The 19,193-nt window shown below is 45.4% G+C and overlaps 1 pseudogene; it reads right to left on the bottom strand.

The window, feature by feature from the left end:
- Nucleotides 1-12,690: 12,690 nt before the first annotated feature.
- On the bottom strand, nucleotides 12,691-16,090 carry LOC136499456 (uncharacterized; annotated as a pseudogene).
- Between the last annotated feature and the right edge of the window lie 3,103 nt (nucleotides 16,091-19,193).

The following is a 19,193-nucleotide window of genomic DNA, read 5'->3' as shown; positions in this document are numbered from 1 at the left end:
ATCCTTGTTTGGATACATGTGTATCCACTTCAATCCACATGTGTTGGAGTGGAATGGAATGGAATTTAGTTTAATTCCACTCTAATGCACTTCAATACATGTGGATTGAGATGAATACATGCACATCCAAACAATGCCTTAGGTGGGTTAAACTCTGTTAAGAGTGGTGTAGCTCAGGTCCTTTGGTCATTTTGTAGCTGGTTTGTAGCCCCTGTTGGTTGCTTTTCGCCGTAGATTTCTTTCTAGTTGTCTTTGATCTGATCTATAATATGCTAAATATTCATGAGTGCCTTTGATCTCTGTTGAAGCCAACTCATGTCTTTAATAAAATTTGTTGAACTTGAAAGAACCATGCAGCGAGGAGTTCATCTGAACAAGTCTAGAATATTGTTTTTACTTTTGCTTTTCTATTATTTTGTTTTAATTTTATTTGTTTCCTTTAGGGATTCAACGAAAGTACTTGTATGAAACATGTTTCCATGTATAACGTGAGATGTGTCCGGCCCGGTCAGATTTACGATGCTATGACTTTCTTGTGTGCATAGTAAATTTAAATACCTATGTGGCTCTCTAAAGGAAACAAATCTGAAGAAGGTACATGTGACAACCATTACAATTTTAGCACCAGGAGCAAGTCTCACACTAACAATCTGTTGAGCACGGTGTAGCCTAGGTCGTTTGGTTTCTATTTGTTTTTTTTGTTGCCTTGGTGTCTTTGTCAATCTTTGTTGAACTTGCAAGAACCTTGCAGCGAGGAGCAAGTCTTGCCTCAATGTAAATAGAGCTAAGGAGCCATTAGTGTTGAAATGTTATTGCACACATAAGAAAGTCCGACCGTAAGTCTCGCTTTAGTCTAATGCAGAGCAGAGCAGCCATTGGTGTTGAAATGTTATTACACACGTAAGAAAGTCCGACCTCTGTACATTTGAACATGTCTGACAGTATCCTCCATAGTTTTCCTTGTCTTCCTGTGATGCTTGTTACTGTGTCATTTACGATTTTAAGTTTGGCTAACTTAATAGTAGCATAGCCTAGTAGTACAATATGGTGGGTGCATTGTAGTGCTTTTGAAGTGTCATTTTTGTGTATTCTGGAGTGCCCTCATCAGCATACCCCATGTACCCATGACATTAGAAATCACTATAAGTATTATACTATAGCTGAATTAATGGATAAAACGGTGACGGGAGCTGTAACACCACCATAACACATGTGCGCACCAAACAAATAATTCAATTTACAAACAAAACAAAGATGGCACACTAGTTTAGCTGAAATAAAGACAACATCCATCATTAAGGAAATTAACATGTCCATAGACAAGCAAACAACATTGATCCATTTAAAATGATCACAGAGAGATACATCAAATGCAGCTTTATTTACTGCTCTGCTAAAGAATCCAAGAACAAGAGAACAAAAGGAAGATAGTATGGTCTGCAGATGAACTTTTTTAATGGTACGTCTACCATACCGAATGACACGGACAAGGACGATATGAACTTTTTTGCGGTTCATGTTATATGCGATGATTGTTCCATCCTCCCTAGCAAAGAAAATCAAATTCCATTCTAGGTGAACTATGATCACTATGTCCTCATCATCAAAATCTAGAAAACCAAATCTAATATTAATCCTTTCAAACAGGATTCCACGTGGTGACCGTATGCTTCAATGTCCAATTATCAGTACCATAGTCTTCAAGGATCCAGATTAAAAGCTTGGAATCATTTCGACCATCAATAGTACATACACACAAGTGACCCTGAGCTTGATGCATGGAGTGGTGAAGACCATCTGGCATATCAATTTTCCTCCATGTGTTTCCCTCCATATCCATAGCAAATATCATTGAGTACCTCCTAGAGTGCCCCATAATATTTAGACAACCGTTAAGAAACACACTTGGTTGTCTGTAAAATGTCACATCAGTATGATCGCCCCATTCAGATTCCTTATAGATCCATGCTATAGTTGAGATGAGTAGATCTCTACACCTGCGCACACAACATTGACATCCACATATTCAATCACATGGAAGTGCAAGGAGGCTATCAGATCAAATGCCAAGCGAGCCTCACCAACAGCATGGCCAACATCATGGGTGCAAGGCAGCAGAATTTTAAACTTCCTAGTCATTGGATTATAGATGACATAGCGGTATCCATCAGTCCCAAGGCACTAGTATAGGGTGAGGCCATTGTAGCAATCTGAGAGAGTTACATTGTGAATATTGAAGGGTAAGAATTCCAAGGAGCAGGGGCGTACACCATGGATGATGCTGGTGAAGTTTCGATTGCCATTCTCACTATCATAGAAGAAGCCGACCACAGTCTAGGGCAGCTTCTTATGGTTGTTGGGGTCTGAGATGAGGTCTTTCCAAGAGCGATAGACACATTTATAGCAGAACAAGGAGCGGATGGGGAGGTGGCAGAGGATCTCAAAAATGACATCCTCCGTGAGGCTGGCCAGTGCGTTCCTCTTGTTGGGGGCCTCCTCCATTTTGTCAGTGTGTAGTACGATGAGAGCTTCCTTAGTAATGAGATCACTGAAGAGGAAAATAATCCAACAAAGATCCATCTATGAAGTCCACAACTTATACCAAAGTGTAACTTTAACAACCATTAATAATTTTCATTGTACGACCTCATATAAATTTAGAGTAGCACCACATAGATATATATAACTCAAACTAGAGCAGCAGTTAATGGAGTTGTAACCATTACAATTTCAGCAGTTAATTGAGCTTCCTCAGTTTTCACAAGTAGAATGTCAGTGAACAAGTGGTAGTGATCATCATTGGAATCAGTAGCAACATGTGCAGCTTAAACATTATTGGCCTTAGTGATGTGAATGATGGACACAAAGCATTGATTTGCTTTCTATGCCTTCCTCTTGTTTGGAACCAAATGGATAACTTGGTTGTCAACAAGGAGAAGACACAGAAAGCAAACATATAAGTTGCATCCTAATACATCCAACAACCATGTAGACATCATTGGCACATAAATGTGGCCTCAGATATGTTACAAGTTCAAAATACCAATAAGGACTCACTGGTGGCATTGGAGCATACGAAACAGAAATGTAGAATCAAGCAAGCACTGGATAGAAAAAATAGTTTAAGGTAGAAGCGAAGGGCCTGTATATTTGCCTAGATAGATAGGTATAATCAAGCAAGCACTTGACAATTAACAGGCCTAGATGCACAGAGGCATTTATAGTAAAAACATTGAACAAATGTAGAAAACCAAGACACCAGTAGCAACCAGTGCCACCTCCTAGTTCTTTTCATTAGCATTGGCCTAACCAGATCTGCAACGCAACAATGTTTCTTGTATACCTCATGTTCAAGCAAGGACCAAAAGAACGAAGCGAATAGAAAAAGGCGAGAAAGGAGACCTGAGGATCGGATCTATTGCCTCTACCGCGGCACACGATGGACATGGATGCTAATGCCACACGCTCCACTAGGAAGACCCACCGCCTAGCCTCCAAAAGGATGCCTGAGCCACCACAGCACACCGTGGATCCACCACCACCGCTACCACCGCAAGTCCAACAGGCATTGATTTGTTTCCACTTGTAGGGGATACATCCAATATATAAGTCAACATGTCCACACAAAGAACAAATACTACTATTAGGACTCTAAAGACATGTCAGCACAACCAGCCATCTAGCGCAATGGTGAAGATGGTCTATTCCTTGATTTGGGTACCAAGTTTGACTCCTAGGTCTCATGGTTTTTTTGAGTTTAAATTTATTAAACCCCAACGGCAACAAGTGACACGCAAGCTATCAGGTCCCATAGGTCGGATGGAGATGGAGAAAGGTCGCATAGGTATACGTGACATGTGAGCCATTGGGTCCCATAGGTTGGATGGTCCCACAGGTACACGTGACATGCAAGCTGTTAGGTCCCACAGGTCGAATGAAGATGGAGAATGGTCTCACAGGTACACATGACACATAAGCCATCGGGTCCTACAGGTCGGATGATGAAGGGTCCCGCAGGTCCACGTCAGACGGAGAAAGGACCAAGCGGAAACTTTTATGATGAATTGTAAGCATCACGAATGAGTAACTATAGGTCCCATAGGTACACGTCGGATGAAGAAGGGTCTCATAGGTACACATCGCATGGAGAAAGGATCGAGCGGAGACTTTTATGATGAATTGCAAACATCATGCATGAGTAACTGCAGGTCCCATAGGTACACATCAGATGAAGAAAGTATAGAGTGGAGATCTATGATGAAGCCATGCGTTATAGATTGAATATTGTTCATCACATATGTGTAATTAGTTCAATGACGAAGCCCTGTTCGTCAAAGGTTTAAACAAGATCATCACAGACAAGTCACGCGAGTGATCTATGACAAAACCTTGCGCTCATCTATGATGTTTTTTGTGATGATGCCTGATTTCATCATAGAAAGGAAGGGTTGCAGGATCGTCACCACTGATCTATGACGAAACAAAAATATTCATCATAAAAAGCAATCTTGTATGACGATTTCAGATTCATCATTAAGATTTTCGTCACAGAAGTGGATATTTATAGTAGTGATCCATGATTGTGTGGTGTATGCTAGATTGTAGAAAATGTTTGATGAAATGAAAACTAGCATGCATAGGATAGCTAGATATACCTTGATCTTTTAGAAGTCGTACTAGAACCTTGCTTCTAATGTTAATCTCACAAGGTATCTGGTTTGTCTTTGCTTTTCAAGTGGTATCTAGCAAATCATGGTGCTAAGGATGGTGTTCAAATGGCAACTCCGATTGGTATCACGCTTCAAAGGTCCATTCTTTACACCTTAGTATCATTTGGTAGCTATTACTCTCCTAAACCTCCAATCCATGCATATGTGCAAGCTTTCAAATCCAAACTCTTAGCACATATATTGAAACGACCTGATTTCCGCGAAGGGAAATCCACAGAGTCAAAGTGTATTATGACCGTTGTAGATCATATTACCCAAATTCTAGTCGAATACCACATCCATACAACGATAATATCAGAGTACATAAAGTGCGGAATTACATAAATTATTACATCGCCGCATTGGCAGAATCAAAAGTAGCATTCATTCAGAACAGCTTGAAGATAAGATCGCCAAACTTGAGCGTAGGAACGAACCCCTCAACCATCAAACTCCACGGAGCTATACTCCTCAGCAGAACCTGTGTGCCAAAATTTATCAGTACGATTTGTACTGGCCACTCCCACCTTATGAGCTATGCTTTGTGTAAATTGGATGCAAGTTGGATATAATCAAAAGGAACCAATAAGGCTGGGGTTTCCTATGTATTAGTGTATCAAATATATATTAGTATAGTCAAGTTTTAACACCATACTCACACACATTCCACCCCATTTCCATCTAGAGCCAGGTTTCGATCCTGGGATCGATATACCACCATCTCCACACCATCACCATACCATCGCTCAGTCGATAGGCCAACTCCCTCTCGACACTGTCTCAAGGCCCGTAGCCCCTGGCTATGACCGACACTCTCTCACAGGGAAAGAAGAGAAGGACTCATCTCATTATCTAGTTTAAGCGAAACCCAGGAAAGGTCCATAGCCGACAAGTCGGCACATGTATCGATCGATCAACCATACACTCTGTAGAGGTTTTACATAAACACAAGATCTGCCTTCTTTGCTGACCGTCGTCAACTGGGCTGATTCTGGCCGCTTGCTAGCCTAGGATAATGCCACTCTACCATTCAGCCCTGGTACACCCCAAGTTTAGTCTAGGGTGGCTGAAACTGTGAGTCATGAGCCATGTCCACAAGGTCTCCATGAAGTCTCGGAAGGGTGTGGGGGAAATCCTCCATGCCCCGTACCTCCTTACACTGTCCGCTATCAACCTAGCAGTAGTGGCAATATCCTACCAAGTAGTCCGACCGTCCTGCACCATATAGGGCGAGTGGTACATAAGGCTTCCCGGTGAATCTGAGTACTAGTAAGTCCTTAGGGATGACCAAGCCAGAATATCTTCATCAGGGTTTCCCTTTACTGTGCCACCATAGCACCTCCATCCCAGGCTCCTCCCATCACAGGTTCACACCCAGGACCACCTCATACACCATTTACCCACCACAGGTATCCATTTCCAGGGGTGCCCAGGTAGCACCCCATGGCAAGACTTGCCCCAGGCTCATCGTATACTCCAACTTAGTCGACACAACCCTCACCCTCCACACACCCAGGTCACACACGCAACACTCTCCCCATAGTCCGGATAACACCAGTTTCCACCACGCATTTATGTAGTATAAGCGTAGTAGAAGTATAAGCAATGAAATATAGCAGCAAGCGTGTGTCTAGCCTAATAGCAGGGTATGCAGGGGTAAGGTTGCATCAAGGTAAAGGCCATCAAGTAAGCATACTACCATGCAAGTCCTATCATAGTATGATTATAATAGTAAAGTAAAGCAATAGCAGTTCTATATTAGCCATGCATAATAGGTGCTACGAGATTGGGTGGGATGTGGCACCTTTAGTGTAGTCGTCTCTGTACTCCTCACGATACTCACGATCCTCATCCGTCTGGTTCTCCTTCGAGTCTGCATACGTTCGAATTATAGTCACGTTAGCGACGTCTATAGAATAGCACAAAGAAGCAATGAAAATTCAAAAGAGCCAAATGCACTCAAACATGGGTTCATTGCGTAAAGCTCGATTTTAGATGAATTTTGGTCCTGGTTTCGTATTTTTCTGAGGTCGTATGAATTAGTTATGAATTTCCAAAGTTTCAACCATTTCTGAAAATGAGAAAAGAATGGATTAATATCGTGCTGACACATGTCACACTGTGACTGGTTCACGTGGCATGCTGACGTTAGCATGACGGTAGCATGACATCATCATCTTGGCTCTGAGCTAACAAGTGGGGTCCTGCTAATGTCATCTTGACGTCAGCATGACGTCATCAACGTCATCAGTTCCGACAGGTGGGGCTAGAGGCTCTTGGGTCACTGACTTGTGGGTCTGGTCAAAGTCAACGTCAAGTCAACGGGTGAGTCGACGGTCAACGGATCACAGTCACTGATAGGTGGGGCCAGGGCTGCTGATGTCACCGTGACATCATCATGACGTCACCTCGGTTGTGTTTGTTACTGACAGGTGGGACCCGCATGACATCGTCATGATGTCAGCATGACGTCATCTACTAACAAGTGGGTCCAGAGTCTCTGTGTCGCTGACATGTGGGCCCAGTCAATCGGTCAACATTGACCGGTCAATGGTCAACATAGGCCGGGTCCAAACTGGGCCGGTTGGGCCTGGATATGGGCTGGGCTTTGGCCCACCACGTGGCATGCTGTGGCGCTGCCACGTTGTAGCCAAGGGCCTCCACTGGGCTTCGTCCACAGATCAGCCCACACCGCGTGGCTCACGGTGGACTTGTGTTCACGGTCCATGGACCGTAGGCTGGGTCTTCGGTGGACCGAGTCTATCCTTCTTCCCTCTAGCCTGGTCCATGTGCACCGGGTGTAGGTGTGTGCGGCCGGTGAGGGAAATCCTCTGCTTCCTTCCTCGGCGTGCTTCCGCCGGTGGTGAGCTCACCGGCGAGCTCCCACAGCGGCGCTGGCATCCAATTGAGGTGGGGAAAAGCATCGCCAGGCCTCAGCGAGTATGGTGGTGGGGTCAAGGTGGTGGGTAGGGCTTCATAGGGCTTTGGCCACGGTGGTCGGTGGCTTGATCATGGCGGTGCTCGCCGGTGGGACATCTAGGGGCAGTTCTAGGGGTCCTGGTGCCCCGTTCTCTTTCAGACGGTTAGCAGGAGATAGAATATAGCGTCGACGACGACCATAGGGCGCGGTGGAGTCCGCGCGCGGTGGTGGTGCACGGTGGAGCTCCGACCGAGGTCCGGTGCTCGTGGCCAAGGTGCTGCGGCCGGCTAACGGTGTCTTGGTCTACGCGGCTATCCTCCGGGCATCACAGCGGTGCTCTACGGCTGCGTCCTAGTCCAGCGAGGCGGCCGGGTGCGCACGGGGTGGCCGCACCATGACGGCGGTGTCGTGAGCGCGGCGAGCGCGTGCACTGCTACGGCGTCCATGGGCTAGGAGGAGGTCTCAGCAAAGGACTCACCGAGTGGTGCTGGCGGCATTCGATGGTGGTGCGGTGGCAAGGCGTGTCGTCGGGGTAGGCACTCTGGGCTCCGGTGATCGATGTCTCCGAGCTCCCTGCTCGCCTCCCTCTTCCGAACTTCCTCCTCGGCCCTCTTCTCTTGGAGTGGTGCGGGCAGTTGGGCCACCGAGCGGCGACGGTGGGCTGAGGAATCCCTAGGGCGCTCTGGGCGTCGCTTTATAGCCCCGGGGTCCGAGCTTCACCCATGGCGGACGGGGCGGACGGCTGACGATGCGTCGATTGCATCGGACGGTATCACGGGCGTGGGTGGTTGGCGTAGTGGTTGCATGGGTGCGGCACTAAGGGAACAGGGCTAGGTGATTCGCATGACCCTGGGCCCACGCCTGTCGCTTTGGTCAAAACTCAGTCGGGAGGAGATGCCGGCGTGGGGAGGAAGAAGACACTGTGCCAGGAGTGGCTGACGCGTGGGGTCTGGGTGGCAGCGGCCGTAGGTGGGGCAGACGGGCGCGCGGGCGTGAGCGGCGTGCTAGGCTGGCTTGCTGGGCCAGTCGTTCGGTCGCGCAAGTTGGGCCAGCCTGCACGCGATGCAGGGCTGGTTGGCGGGCCGAGCAGGCCGAGCCTGGCTACGAGGCTTTCTTCTTTTCTTTTCTTTTTCTGTTTTATTTTTCTTCTTCTTTGTTTGAATTCAAATTTGGTTTGGAATTTGAATTCAAATCTAGTGTACCTTATTCATTGGATTTTTAGATATGAGGCCCACAACACTCTTTTATATATATTAGGAACTTTATTTAGCTATTTTGTATAACAAAAATAGGTGTAGTTTTATTATACAAAAATAGAAGTGGTTTTCTCTTTAAGCATTTATTCTTTGGTTTGATTAATAATTACTTTATGGTTTATTACTTTAAAGGAGTTGTTAAGCATTACATAAAGCAAATGGAAATCCAAATCACCATTTGAATTAACAATGTATGCTACATTTTATTTGTCAGGATTTAAATAAACATAATTAACAAATGACATGCCATGCTCATGAAATTGTCTAGTTGGGTTACAACTAATGCAACACCTAGGGTTGGCTCCTACAGATGTAACTCAACATTGCATGGGGTAACACAAAAATTTTGTAGTTGTGATTTTGGGTGTGTGGATTTTTGGGTTGTTACATATATAGGGGGAGCTAATACTACCAATTCAGGTTGATGAAACTTGTCCATAACCTTTACACATGGTAATATGCTTGGGCAAGCAACATGAATCCAAAAAGATTTCATTGAATATCTTTATGAAAAGGTTGTCATCAATTACCAAAAAGTGGGAGATTGAAAGCCCTAGTTTAGTTTTTGATAATTGATGAAACCTATGCACTAACCTTTATCATGAGTGTGATATGAGCTGGGTTGGTCAATCCAAGTGTGAGCATGGTGGCACTCAAGAGATAGTGATGATCACATGAAATGATGAGATGGCCACATGTGATGATGATCAAGTGCTCAACTTGGAAGAGAAGAAAGAAAAAAACAAAACCCTATGGAGATCAAGGCAAAGGTATAAATAGGGGTTTTGATTTAGTGATCAAGACACTATAGAGAGTGTGATCACGTTTAGGGTAGATGGTCATACTATTAAGAGGGGTTCTTAACTAGACAATTTGGTCATCTAGTGCCATTAGGTGTTGGACATCATGCATTGCATTTAGGCCTAGTGCACATCAGAGAGAAAGCGAAAATATTTATCAAAAATGGTTTGAGAAATGCTAACTTGGCTCTAACATGTTTTGAGAAAACAGTTTGAGAGTTAACATCGCTTGCGAAAAGGAGCTCGAGTTGCCGTGGATCGAAACGCAACAAAGTTTGCAACTTAGCGAGCTAGTGGTGGTGTCTAGGTGGCACCGCCACCCTCTGTACGGTGCACTGCCACCCCTAGGGCAGTGCCCCTAGGACATGGCCGAGAGCAGCAGGTTTGGGGTGGTCACGACATGTCGGTGTATACTACCTCACGCGCGGCGGTGCACCACCACTGGGTGTTCAGTGCCACCGCCATTTTTCTCTAGAGACGGGCGCAAGCTGGGCTGGTCACCGCCATAGTGATGGCGGTGCACCGCCCTATTTTTCCAGAGACTGTGGTTTCGGGGACTTGGCTGGGATGGTCACTGCCATGCCATGTCCAATGACCAACGACTAGTTTTCTAGCCGTTGGAAAGTGACCGTTGGAGCACCACCACCCTAGGGGCGGTGTGCCACCACCGTGTCCAGTGACCCCACGCAGATAGCTCCAAGGGGTATAACAACTCTATTTGCTTGTGTGGCTATAAATAGAGGGTGTGGCTGGCATTGAGTTGCATCATTTTGTGGCACTAGTTGGGTGATTTGGGCTGATTGTGAGCTTGTTGCCCTTGGTGTTTGTCGACACCTAGATGGCCCAGTGATTGAAGGATCGTTGATCGGAGTTGGTGATTGTCTCTGGCCTCGATCGGTTGCTTGTGAGGGGTCTTTTGCCTTCCCTGGCGGAGCGCCAAAGGCAACTCTAGTAAATTGCTCGTGTCATTGAGCTACCTCACTTGTGGGTAGGTTCTTGCGGTGCCATTTGTTGGCAAGGTTCATGCAACACCTCTTAGCCGACGGAGACTAGTGTGCCGGCAAGTACGTGAACCTCGACATGGCGGTATAATCACCCTACTCACTCCATTACTTTTTTGCAAACTAGTTGTCGCAAGCTCTTTAGTGTAATTAGTTTTGAAAGCTTGCTTAGTAGCTTAGTTTCATCTAGTTGAGCTCTTAGTGAGTAGTGACTTAACATCTTGTGTGCCTAGTGATCATAGCAACTAGAATTTTTGGATAGGTGGCTTGCAACCCTTGTAGAGCTAAAGCAAAAATACATTAAGGCATTTGTTGTAGTAATCAATTGCTCTAGTGAATTTGTAGACTTTAAATAGGCTATTCACACCCCTCTAGCCATATTAGGACCTTTCAACTGCTCATCTAAGGTTACAACTTATAACGAATGGTATTCACTTACACTTGTACAATCAGCTCCTTGGAAAAAAAATGGCAGCACTAGTGCCCGGACGAATCCCCTGTGTCTGAACGCCCGCGCCTACTGCACGCACAGGCGGGGCCGGCCCGCACCACTCCCCCACGCTTCCTTGCTTCCTGTGCCAGCGCCTGTTGCACGCACAAGCAAGGCCCACCCGCGCCACTCCCCACGCTTCCTTGCTTCCCGTACCCCTCCACGCCTGCTGCGCCACTACCCTCCATGCATGGCGCCCTAGCAGCTGCAGCAGGCAGCTGTGTCAAGTGGCTCAAATTGCAACATGCACAACACTCCGATCTACTTTTGAAACATCCAAATGAAAAAAAATTGCAACATATATACGAAACAGATGAAACATTCGAAACATGCGCCTAAAACACATGAAAACACTTGAAAAACAATTGCAAACATATACAACATCCAGATAAAACACTTGCAACATATGTGTGAAACATATGCAGTATCCAGATAAACACACTGGCAACATATTTGTGAAACATATGCAACATCTAGATAAACACAGTTGCAACATACGTCTAAAAAAACAGATGAAACATTAGGAACAGACACTTGCAACAGACGTATACAATCATTGTAACATATGCAACATTCCGATCTACTTTTGCAACATCCGCATGAAACACTTGAAACATATCTACAAAATATCTGAAACACTTGAAACAAGCGCTTGCAACATGGGGGAGCCCGGGCAGGGCGATTCCGACCATTGGGGTTGGAGTTGGCACCGTGCGAGCACCACGACCACCACTATCGCTAGCAGCACCGGGCTTGGCTCCGCTGGGCGGGCGCGCGAGCGACAGGCGAGAGCGAGCAGCGCGGGATGGGCTCGCGACAGTAGCGAGGTGGTGTGGGCGCACGACGTTCGGACGAGAAGGCTAGGCTGGAGAAGGCCGCCGCATTGGGAAGGTCAGCGGCGGGCAAGCGGAGCGGTGAATGCGCCCGTGGCGGTCACATGCCTGCGACAATGGGGAAAGGAAATGTCATTGTGTTTTTTATTTTTTTGAGAAACCACGTCGTACTGAAAGTGGAGCGGAGGAGACCTGTTGGGCAGGCCCGTGAATGAATCATCCGGACGGAACACGCCTGGGCGGACGTCCGTGTGCCAGCATTATCAAAAAAAATCTTCTATTTTTCGGGGTGCTGCGCTTATGTGAATCGCCCTTAAAAATATGATTTTTAGACACAGTTGTCTAACCTCCAAAAAAAAAATACGTAACCATAGGAACGGTTCGTAAGCTACAGTATGCAGTTTACTAGGCGCCATTCATTTAGTCCGGAATGGAGCCTCCTCCCGAGGAGCCATCTGTTTTAAAAACTGAAGTACTTTGGCCAGGATCCAAAGCTGGTGTGGCTGCTGCCGAACGAGCCCCCACCCCTAGTAGTGACGAGGGTTTAGCTAACCACATGTACATCAAAGACATGTGGAAATCAGTAATTTCCTTAAGCACACTGCATCCAACCATTAATCTAGACCGCTGGATGAAATTAGCCAAATACAACTCTTACTAGATCCAACCGATAAAACAAAATTAAACAACTCACTCCAGGGCTTTTATTATCGTGCCCATAATCTTAATTAACTCAACATAATTTACACTCAGTCTCTCATGGAAACAGAAGTACACAGCACACTTTTGCTTATATTACTCACTTCACCTTAATACTCCCCAGCCACCAACCCATTGAGAAATCCGCCGTCGAGGGGCTTTGACGACAACAATCTCTTTACCAAAGCGTTCGTAAGCGAGGCGTGCCCAGTCACAAATCCTGTCCTCTGGTATGCCAATATTCACTGTGTCATCAGGATTTTTACCTAGTTTCACCATTGGTTCAATGGTTACATGCTCAAGCACATCACCGTTTTCGAGAATGCCATGTAGCAGCTCGATCTGAGGTCGGTAGCACCGGAACCCGCTCATGTACACCGTTTTGAGGTGACCGAGTCGGCGCATATAGGGAAGACTTTGCCCTCGCCGCACCAGAAGCAGCTGCCGCCAATCACAAAAGAATAACACATCTGTTTCCCCAAAGATTTAGAACTCACATGCTAGTCTGGCTTAATCAACAGGAGCCTAATGTTGTTCATTGCCCAAGAAAGAAAACAGAAAAAAAAATACTCACATGCAGTTCCAACGTCTCCAATCGGGGTGCAAGATCCAAAAACTGAGCCATCTGAAAAATTCCATCGTGGCTATTTGGCCCATTAGTGAAAATAGTTATTTCACAAGTCAGCTTCCTCAAATTCACAAGCATGCATGTCGGTCTTGTCATCCCACGAACCTGAAACATGATGACCAAAACAAGCAATTAAACACTAAGAAATAATTTGAACAACTACAGGCGGAGCAACGATGAACACCAGGTACCTGCAAGGACCAGAGCCAGACCGGATTATGTTCCAGCATAGAAGCACATATATGTAAGGTCCTGGGTTCGAGTCGCGGTCTCCTCGCATTGCACAAGCGAGGATAAGGCTTGCCACTGACACCCTTTTTCAGATCCCGCACAGAGCGGGAGCTCTCTGCACTAGGTACACCCTTTTTATAGAAGCACATACATGTAGCTCCTTGACTGCTGAAATACTGGGAATAATTCCAGTGATGGCATGGACGAATCCTTTATTACTGACTTGTTCAGCCAATGGCATCCGAAAAAATGTGATGGTTACCTTCTCTAGATTTGAGCAACCATGAAGCACTATGGGAATCACACATCCTTGGTACCCAAAATGAGTAAGACCAGTAACATGAAAATCAACCATCTTGAGACTCATATTGCATATTAGCAAATGTCTAAGTTTATCGAGTGGGTCTGCGACACCAGAGCATGCGATGAGCTCTAAGTCCTCAAGAATAGGGCAATTTAGTAACAATTCTGGAAGATCTCCAATTATTTGAGCACCATGCAAATGAAGCTTCCCAAGTTTCTTGAAGCCACATATATCTGAGTGTGGCTTTATAGAAACATTAGTGAGAAACAAGGACTGGACAAAAGGGCCATCTTGACCATCTAAAGCCTCGAGAGGGAAATGATAAACCTCTTTGGTAGGTCCTATATCTTTGCTTTGCGGCCCCAGGTTCATATCTATAATCTTGGCCGCCTTTGATGCAGTGGCAAAGTATACCCACCTATCAAGATGATCTGAGCAGTTCTTCTCAAGGTAGCACCTGATGCTGAACTTATTGAGCCTAGTACCAGTGTGCTTCTGAATATCAGAATTTACCGTCTCAATGAACTTTGCTCCTTTTATTTTGACACTATCGTCATCAGTGGACCCATCTTCGGTGCCATCAAAGCATAAATTAGGGTACCGTGTCCAGACCTCTCTCCACTTTCTTGACACAATGCTTGTCTTTCGGTGACTGTAGGGACAACACCAAATGCTGAATTTCCTGTCACAAGAAAGGATAATAACAAGGGTTGAGTTTTGATCAAAAGTACAATAATCACACAGTACTCAGTAGTGAGCACACACAATGATTACAGAACTTCAAATGCTTTTATGTTTTTGCAAGGAAAAGCATAGCACATGTAAATCGGCCACTGAGCAGATAAGATAGTGCAAAAGAACCAAAGTACAAAAAGAAATGTGCTCAGCTAATTAATGGCCTTCCACAGAATTCCATTGATAAATTGGCGAGTCTTCAAGCCAAGCTCATTGTATATTTAATGTCACAAACAACACTGAGGAAACTGCACACAGGAGGGAGAGGTAGATGATTCTTTGCTAAAAAATTATGATGCACCTGTTTCAAGCTAGAGAACAATATAAGCATAGGTCAGGTGTCTCAATAGAAGCACTGAAGAGTGTAAAATATGGATGCCAGGACGAAGTCAGGAGGGAAGATAAAGCAAACATAGTAGAAGTCTGGGACCAAATTATAAGATTTTGAGAAAATTAAGTGGGGCAAGAGAACATTCAAAAAGTATGTGCTACTTTTGTAAGAAAACATCCAGCGTCTGGGAGCGAATGAACTGAGACGACCTAGATAGTGCTACAGGTTGCAAATTTATAATTGACTGGATCCAAACTAGTTGCAAAAATGAAAGATGATTTCTGGACTTTCTTCGTTCAAAAAAAAAAGATGATTTCTGGACTTTGTGCACAAACTGCAGCAAGGGGACTCCAAATGGCCGATCAGTCCAAATGGCTAGGTTGCAGATGAATTTTGAATGCTGTTTTTTCCTTCTATCTATTCTTTAGGCGGAAATGTACAATACACAAATTGCTGAACAAGATGGAGTTTTTATGTGAGCAGAAACTGGTCACCTTCTACATTCTGCTGTCCTATCAGAAAGCAACAGCATCTCAGCAGCCACACAGAACAGAGAACAATAAATCACAAATCACAGATAAAATAAAAGCATCTCAAAACGCTTTGGTTAATCGGTGCGCAGGTCCATGAAGGAAAGGGTAGCATACTTATATTTTAGATAATGGGGTAGCATACTTTATATATATAGCATATAAAAACATTAAAGATTAATCTTTTCTTCATGTCCAAAAGAAAGGAAGGCTGGGTGCATTCTTCAACCCAATCTAACAGAGAGGAGACGACAGGGCAGGAGGGAGGGGGAAAAAAGAATTTTTACCTCCGGAAGGTCCTCCATTTGGAATGGGGAGGACTCGAGTGCGTCGCTAAGGCATTGGTGGTCCTCCATTCTCCTGAGCCTGGCCGCCCCCAGGTCCTCCTCCTCCGTACGCTGCTGCTGCTGCTGGAAACCAAACAAATCACGGATTAGGAGAGCGGCCGGTGAAGAGCAGCCTCCAGAAGATAGATATAGCCGACCCAGGAGGCCAGGACCGGATACTCCCTTCTGTAGAGCGGGTAATGTAGTATCTAGCCTTCCAGAAAGAGTAATTGGAATCCTTTCCGTTCGGAAGGGATCACTAATGAATCGGGGACAGCCGGGAGATAGATCTAGAGGTTAACACTACTTGTTCATACAGAGGAGGAAGACCTTCGTCGTTTCGTCGCCTCAAGGTCGGTTACGACGGCAGGGTATGTGGCCGGCGGCTGCAGGAGGCAGGAGGGAGCAGGACTCCCAAAGGCCGTCCGCCGCTTTTCCCCGGGACAGGTCTGGGTCTGCCTTCAGGTCCTAAGATAAAGTCTTGTTTCAAGAAGTCAAATATTTTTAAATTTAGTTAAAAATATAAAAAAATAATGTTAAATATTTATATCTTGAAATAAATTTATTATACACATATATTCCGTACTTAATTTAATGTTACTTATTTTACCCCACAATTATTAATACATTTTTATATATTTATTAGTTAAACTTTTAAAAAGATGATTTTTTTGGAAAGCGTTATGTACGTTTATTTTAGGACAAAGGGTGTAGTAACTTGTATCCAACACTTTATTCTGTTTTTAGGGATATCTAACCCTTGTTAATGAGCCAAAAAGATGGTGCCGAAAAAAAAACGTTACTGTGCCACGTGCTCAGCATAGGGGTGCTTTAGATGCAAATTTATGATGTTATATCTTATCTTTTATACTGACAAATGCGTGTATTTAAACTGCAAGGACTCGTTTGCTCTGTCAACCAAATGCGTAATCTCTCTCAAAGATGAATACTAAGGACTATCCTAACCCTTCTTGGTCCTGAGTGACCCCCTGCAACAAATTTGGGACCTGATGATACCCAGATAAGCGGACCAGAAAGTGGCATTTTAAGAGTTTGGCATCTTGACAACACTCTTAGGGTAAGCTCAAAGACCTTGGGACAAGTTTAGACCTTAGTAGTAGGAAGCTGTTTGGTTGGACGATTTGAGCCTGTCACCGCTTCACAGTGTGAATGGGTTGCGTTGTTTGATGTTTCCGGAGTCAAGGCTCAGCGACAAAGTCAGAAACTGATGGCCCCGTCGTCACCCCGGGGTGCACATCTAACCAAACAATTCGTGTTAACCCTTAAGAGCAAGTATAATAGCAGGCTCTAAGCCGATTAAATGCTGAGGTGGAGGAGAGAGGGAAAAAGAGAGAGGAGAAGCGGGCTGTAAACTTACAGCCGACTTAGGCACAAGAACCAAGAAAGTCTATGAGAAAGACAAGTGGACCATGTATTAACTAGAGTTAACTACTGTATGAGTGGACTGAGAAAAGGCAGCAAGAAATTTTACAGCCAGTAAGCCAGCTGTATTATTAGTCCTGCTCCTATACTGTGCTATTATAGTGTACAAACAGCAAGTAGATAGCCGTAATAGTAGTGGTGGTACCGATCGAGGAGGGCGCAGCTTCAAATCAAGCAGTTATTGCAGATCGTAATGGCTGTGACGACCGTGATGATGTGCTGCTTGGTACCGTATTGTCAAAAAGGGTAGCTGAAATGTCAATTCAAAATCTGCCACTCTGCCTGTTATTATAGTCCATATAAGATACATGGAGATCACAACTGCACGGTACTCGATCTGAAGTTACTTTCACTAAGAGATCACGGCATATATAGATATACATAGCCACAACCATCTCGAACAAGAGATCGTTGTCATGCAAATAAATGCACCTAGCTCACATCTTTAGGTTAAAACTGAAACAAGTGAGAAAAAGGTTGCAAGATAAGATATAGGCCCTTGTTTGGCTACAGCTAAGGTTTACTAGTGAAGTCATTTTGGTGGGGGGGGGGGGGGGGGGTTTAGCTTCGAAAGCAGGCTTTTTCGATGAAGCTGATGTGTTTTGATCACCTAGTTTGATAAAACAGCTTCACATAACAGACCTAAAAGAATCAAATGACTATACTACCCTTCTTCTTGTTTCTTCTCTTCTTTTTCTCCTCAATCTTCCTACGGACCCTTTCTTCCCGACGCGTGCTCAACACTCGCCCCAACGGCCCCTGACAACCGAGCACCCCCGCGGCCATGACCCCGAAGGCCTCAAGTACCGGCGTCTGCGCCCTGGAAGCCACGCGCCATGGCGGTTGCGCCCCTACGGCCGCGCCATGGCGGCTGCGGTCCCGACGGCCGCACCCCGGAGGTCGCGACCATGGCGGTTGCGCCCCGACGGCGGTGCGAGCCCGTTGCGGCCAGACAGCCCTTTTCTTTGTGCTTTATTCTATTTTCTTTGTCTTCCTTATCCATTTGCACACCACGCATGCCATCGAAGTTGGAGAGGAAGTGGCGCTCGCGCCCAGCACAGCGCCCGCGCCCGCGCCCCGGTGAGGCGACCACGCTCGCGCTCATGCCCGGCACGGCGGCGGCGGCCACGCCCTGGCACGACGGCGGAAGCTACTTTTTGGGGCACATGCAGCCTTTTGCTTTCCTAGGTCCATATGTGAGAGATGAAGCTGGGATAAGCTACTTTTTTCAGATTTATTCCAAGTCACCCATTTGTTGAAGGAGGAAAAACAGCTTCATCCATGAGTTGTTTTTAAAATAAGTGTTTGGCAAAAAAAAGAATCACAACAGCTCATAAAGCTGTTAGTGAAGCTATGCAAAACCGTCTATAGCATGCATAGTGGTATGTGTTTGGAGTTTGGTGTTTTGTTTTTTCCACGGCACAACGCCGGAATTCGGTACGGGTCGAGCGCGCTACCAAACACAAACTGCTGTGTGGAACCATGTCACATGATGTGATGATGGCCACATGATTGCGAATTTGCGAGGGTGTGCCGACGCCGGTGAAGAACATGCATGCATGCATGGTGATTGTCTAGCTGACTGATGAGCTGCTGCTGCTCGGCGTATCGTCAACGGCAATGGCCGTTGTCGGGTTATTTCAAGTCTGTCCTCCGTCTAGCTACGAGATAAGATCAGACGATGATACGACATGCTCAGGGGCGAAGCCAATTCACGGTGGTGCACTGCTCAGGAGACATACGTTAATCTAATAGCAATATATGATAAAAATTTATGTAGTTAGTAGTAATTTTTTTTACCCTAGTGCATGGGCACCAGGCAAGATTAACGTGGTTTCGCCCCTGGACCTGCTTCAAACTCCACAAGTCAAACGCTTGGACACACAATACAGTCTCTGACTAACTAAGAGCGTTTGGCACAGCTTTATGAGCTGTGTTTTTTTTGTCAAACACCTTT

Source organism: Miscanthus floridulus, chromosome 13 (genome assembly GCF_019320115.1).
Source record: "Miscanthus floridulus cultivar M001 chromosome 13, ASM1932011v1, whole genome shotgun sequence".
In the NCBI taxonomy this organism is placed as follows: Eukaryota; Viridiplantae; Streptophyta; class Magnoliopsida; order Poales; family Poaceae; genus Miscanthus; species Miscanthus floridulus.
Note: the sequence above shows the minus strand (reverse complement) of the source record. Positions and strands in the feature narration are given on the sequence as shown.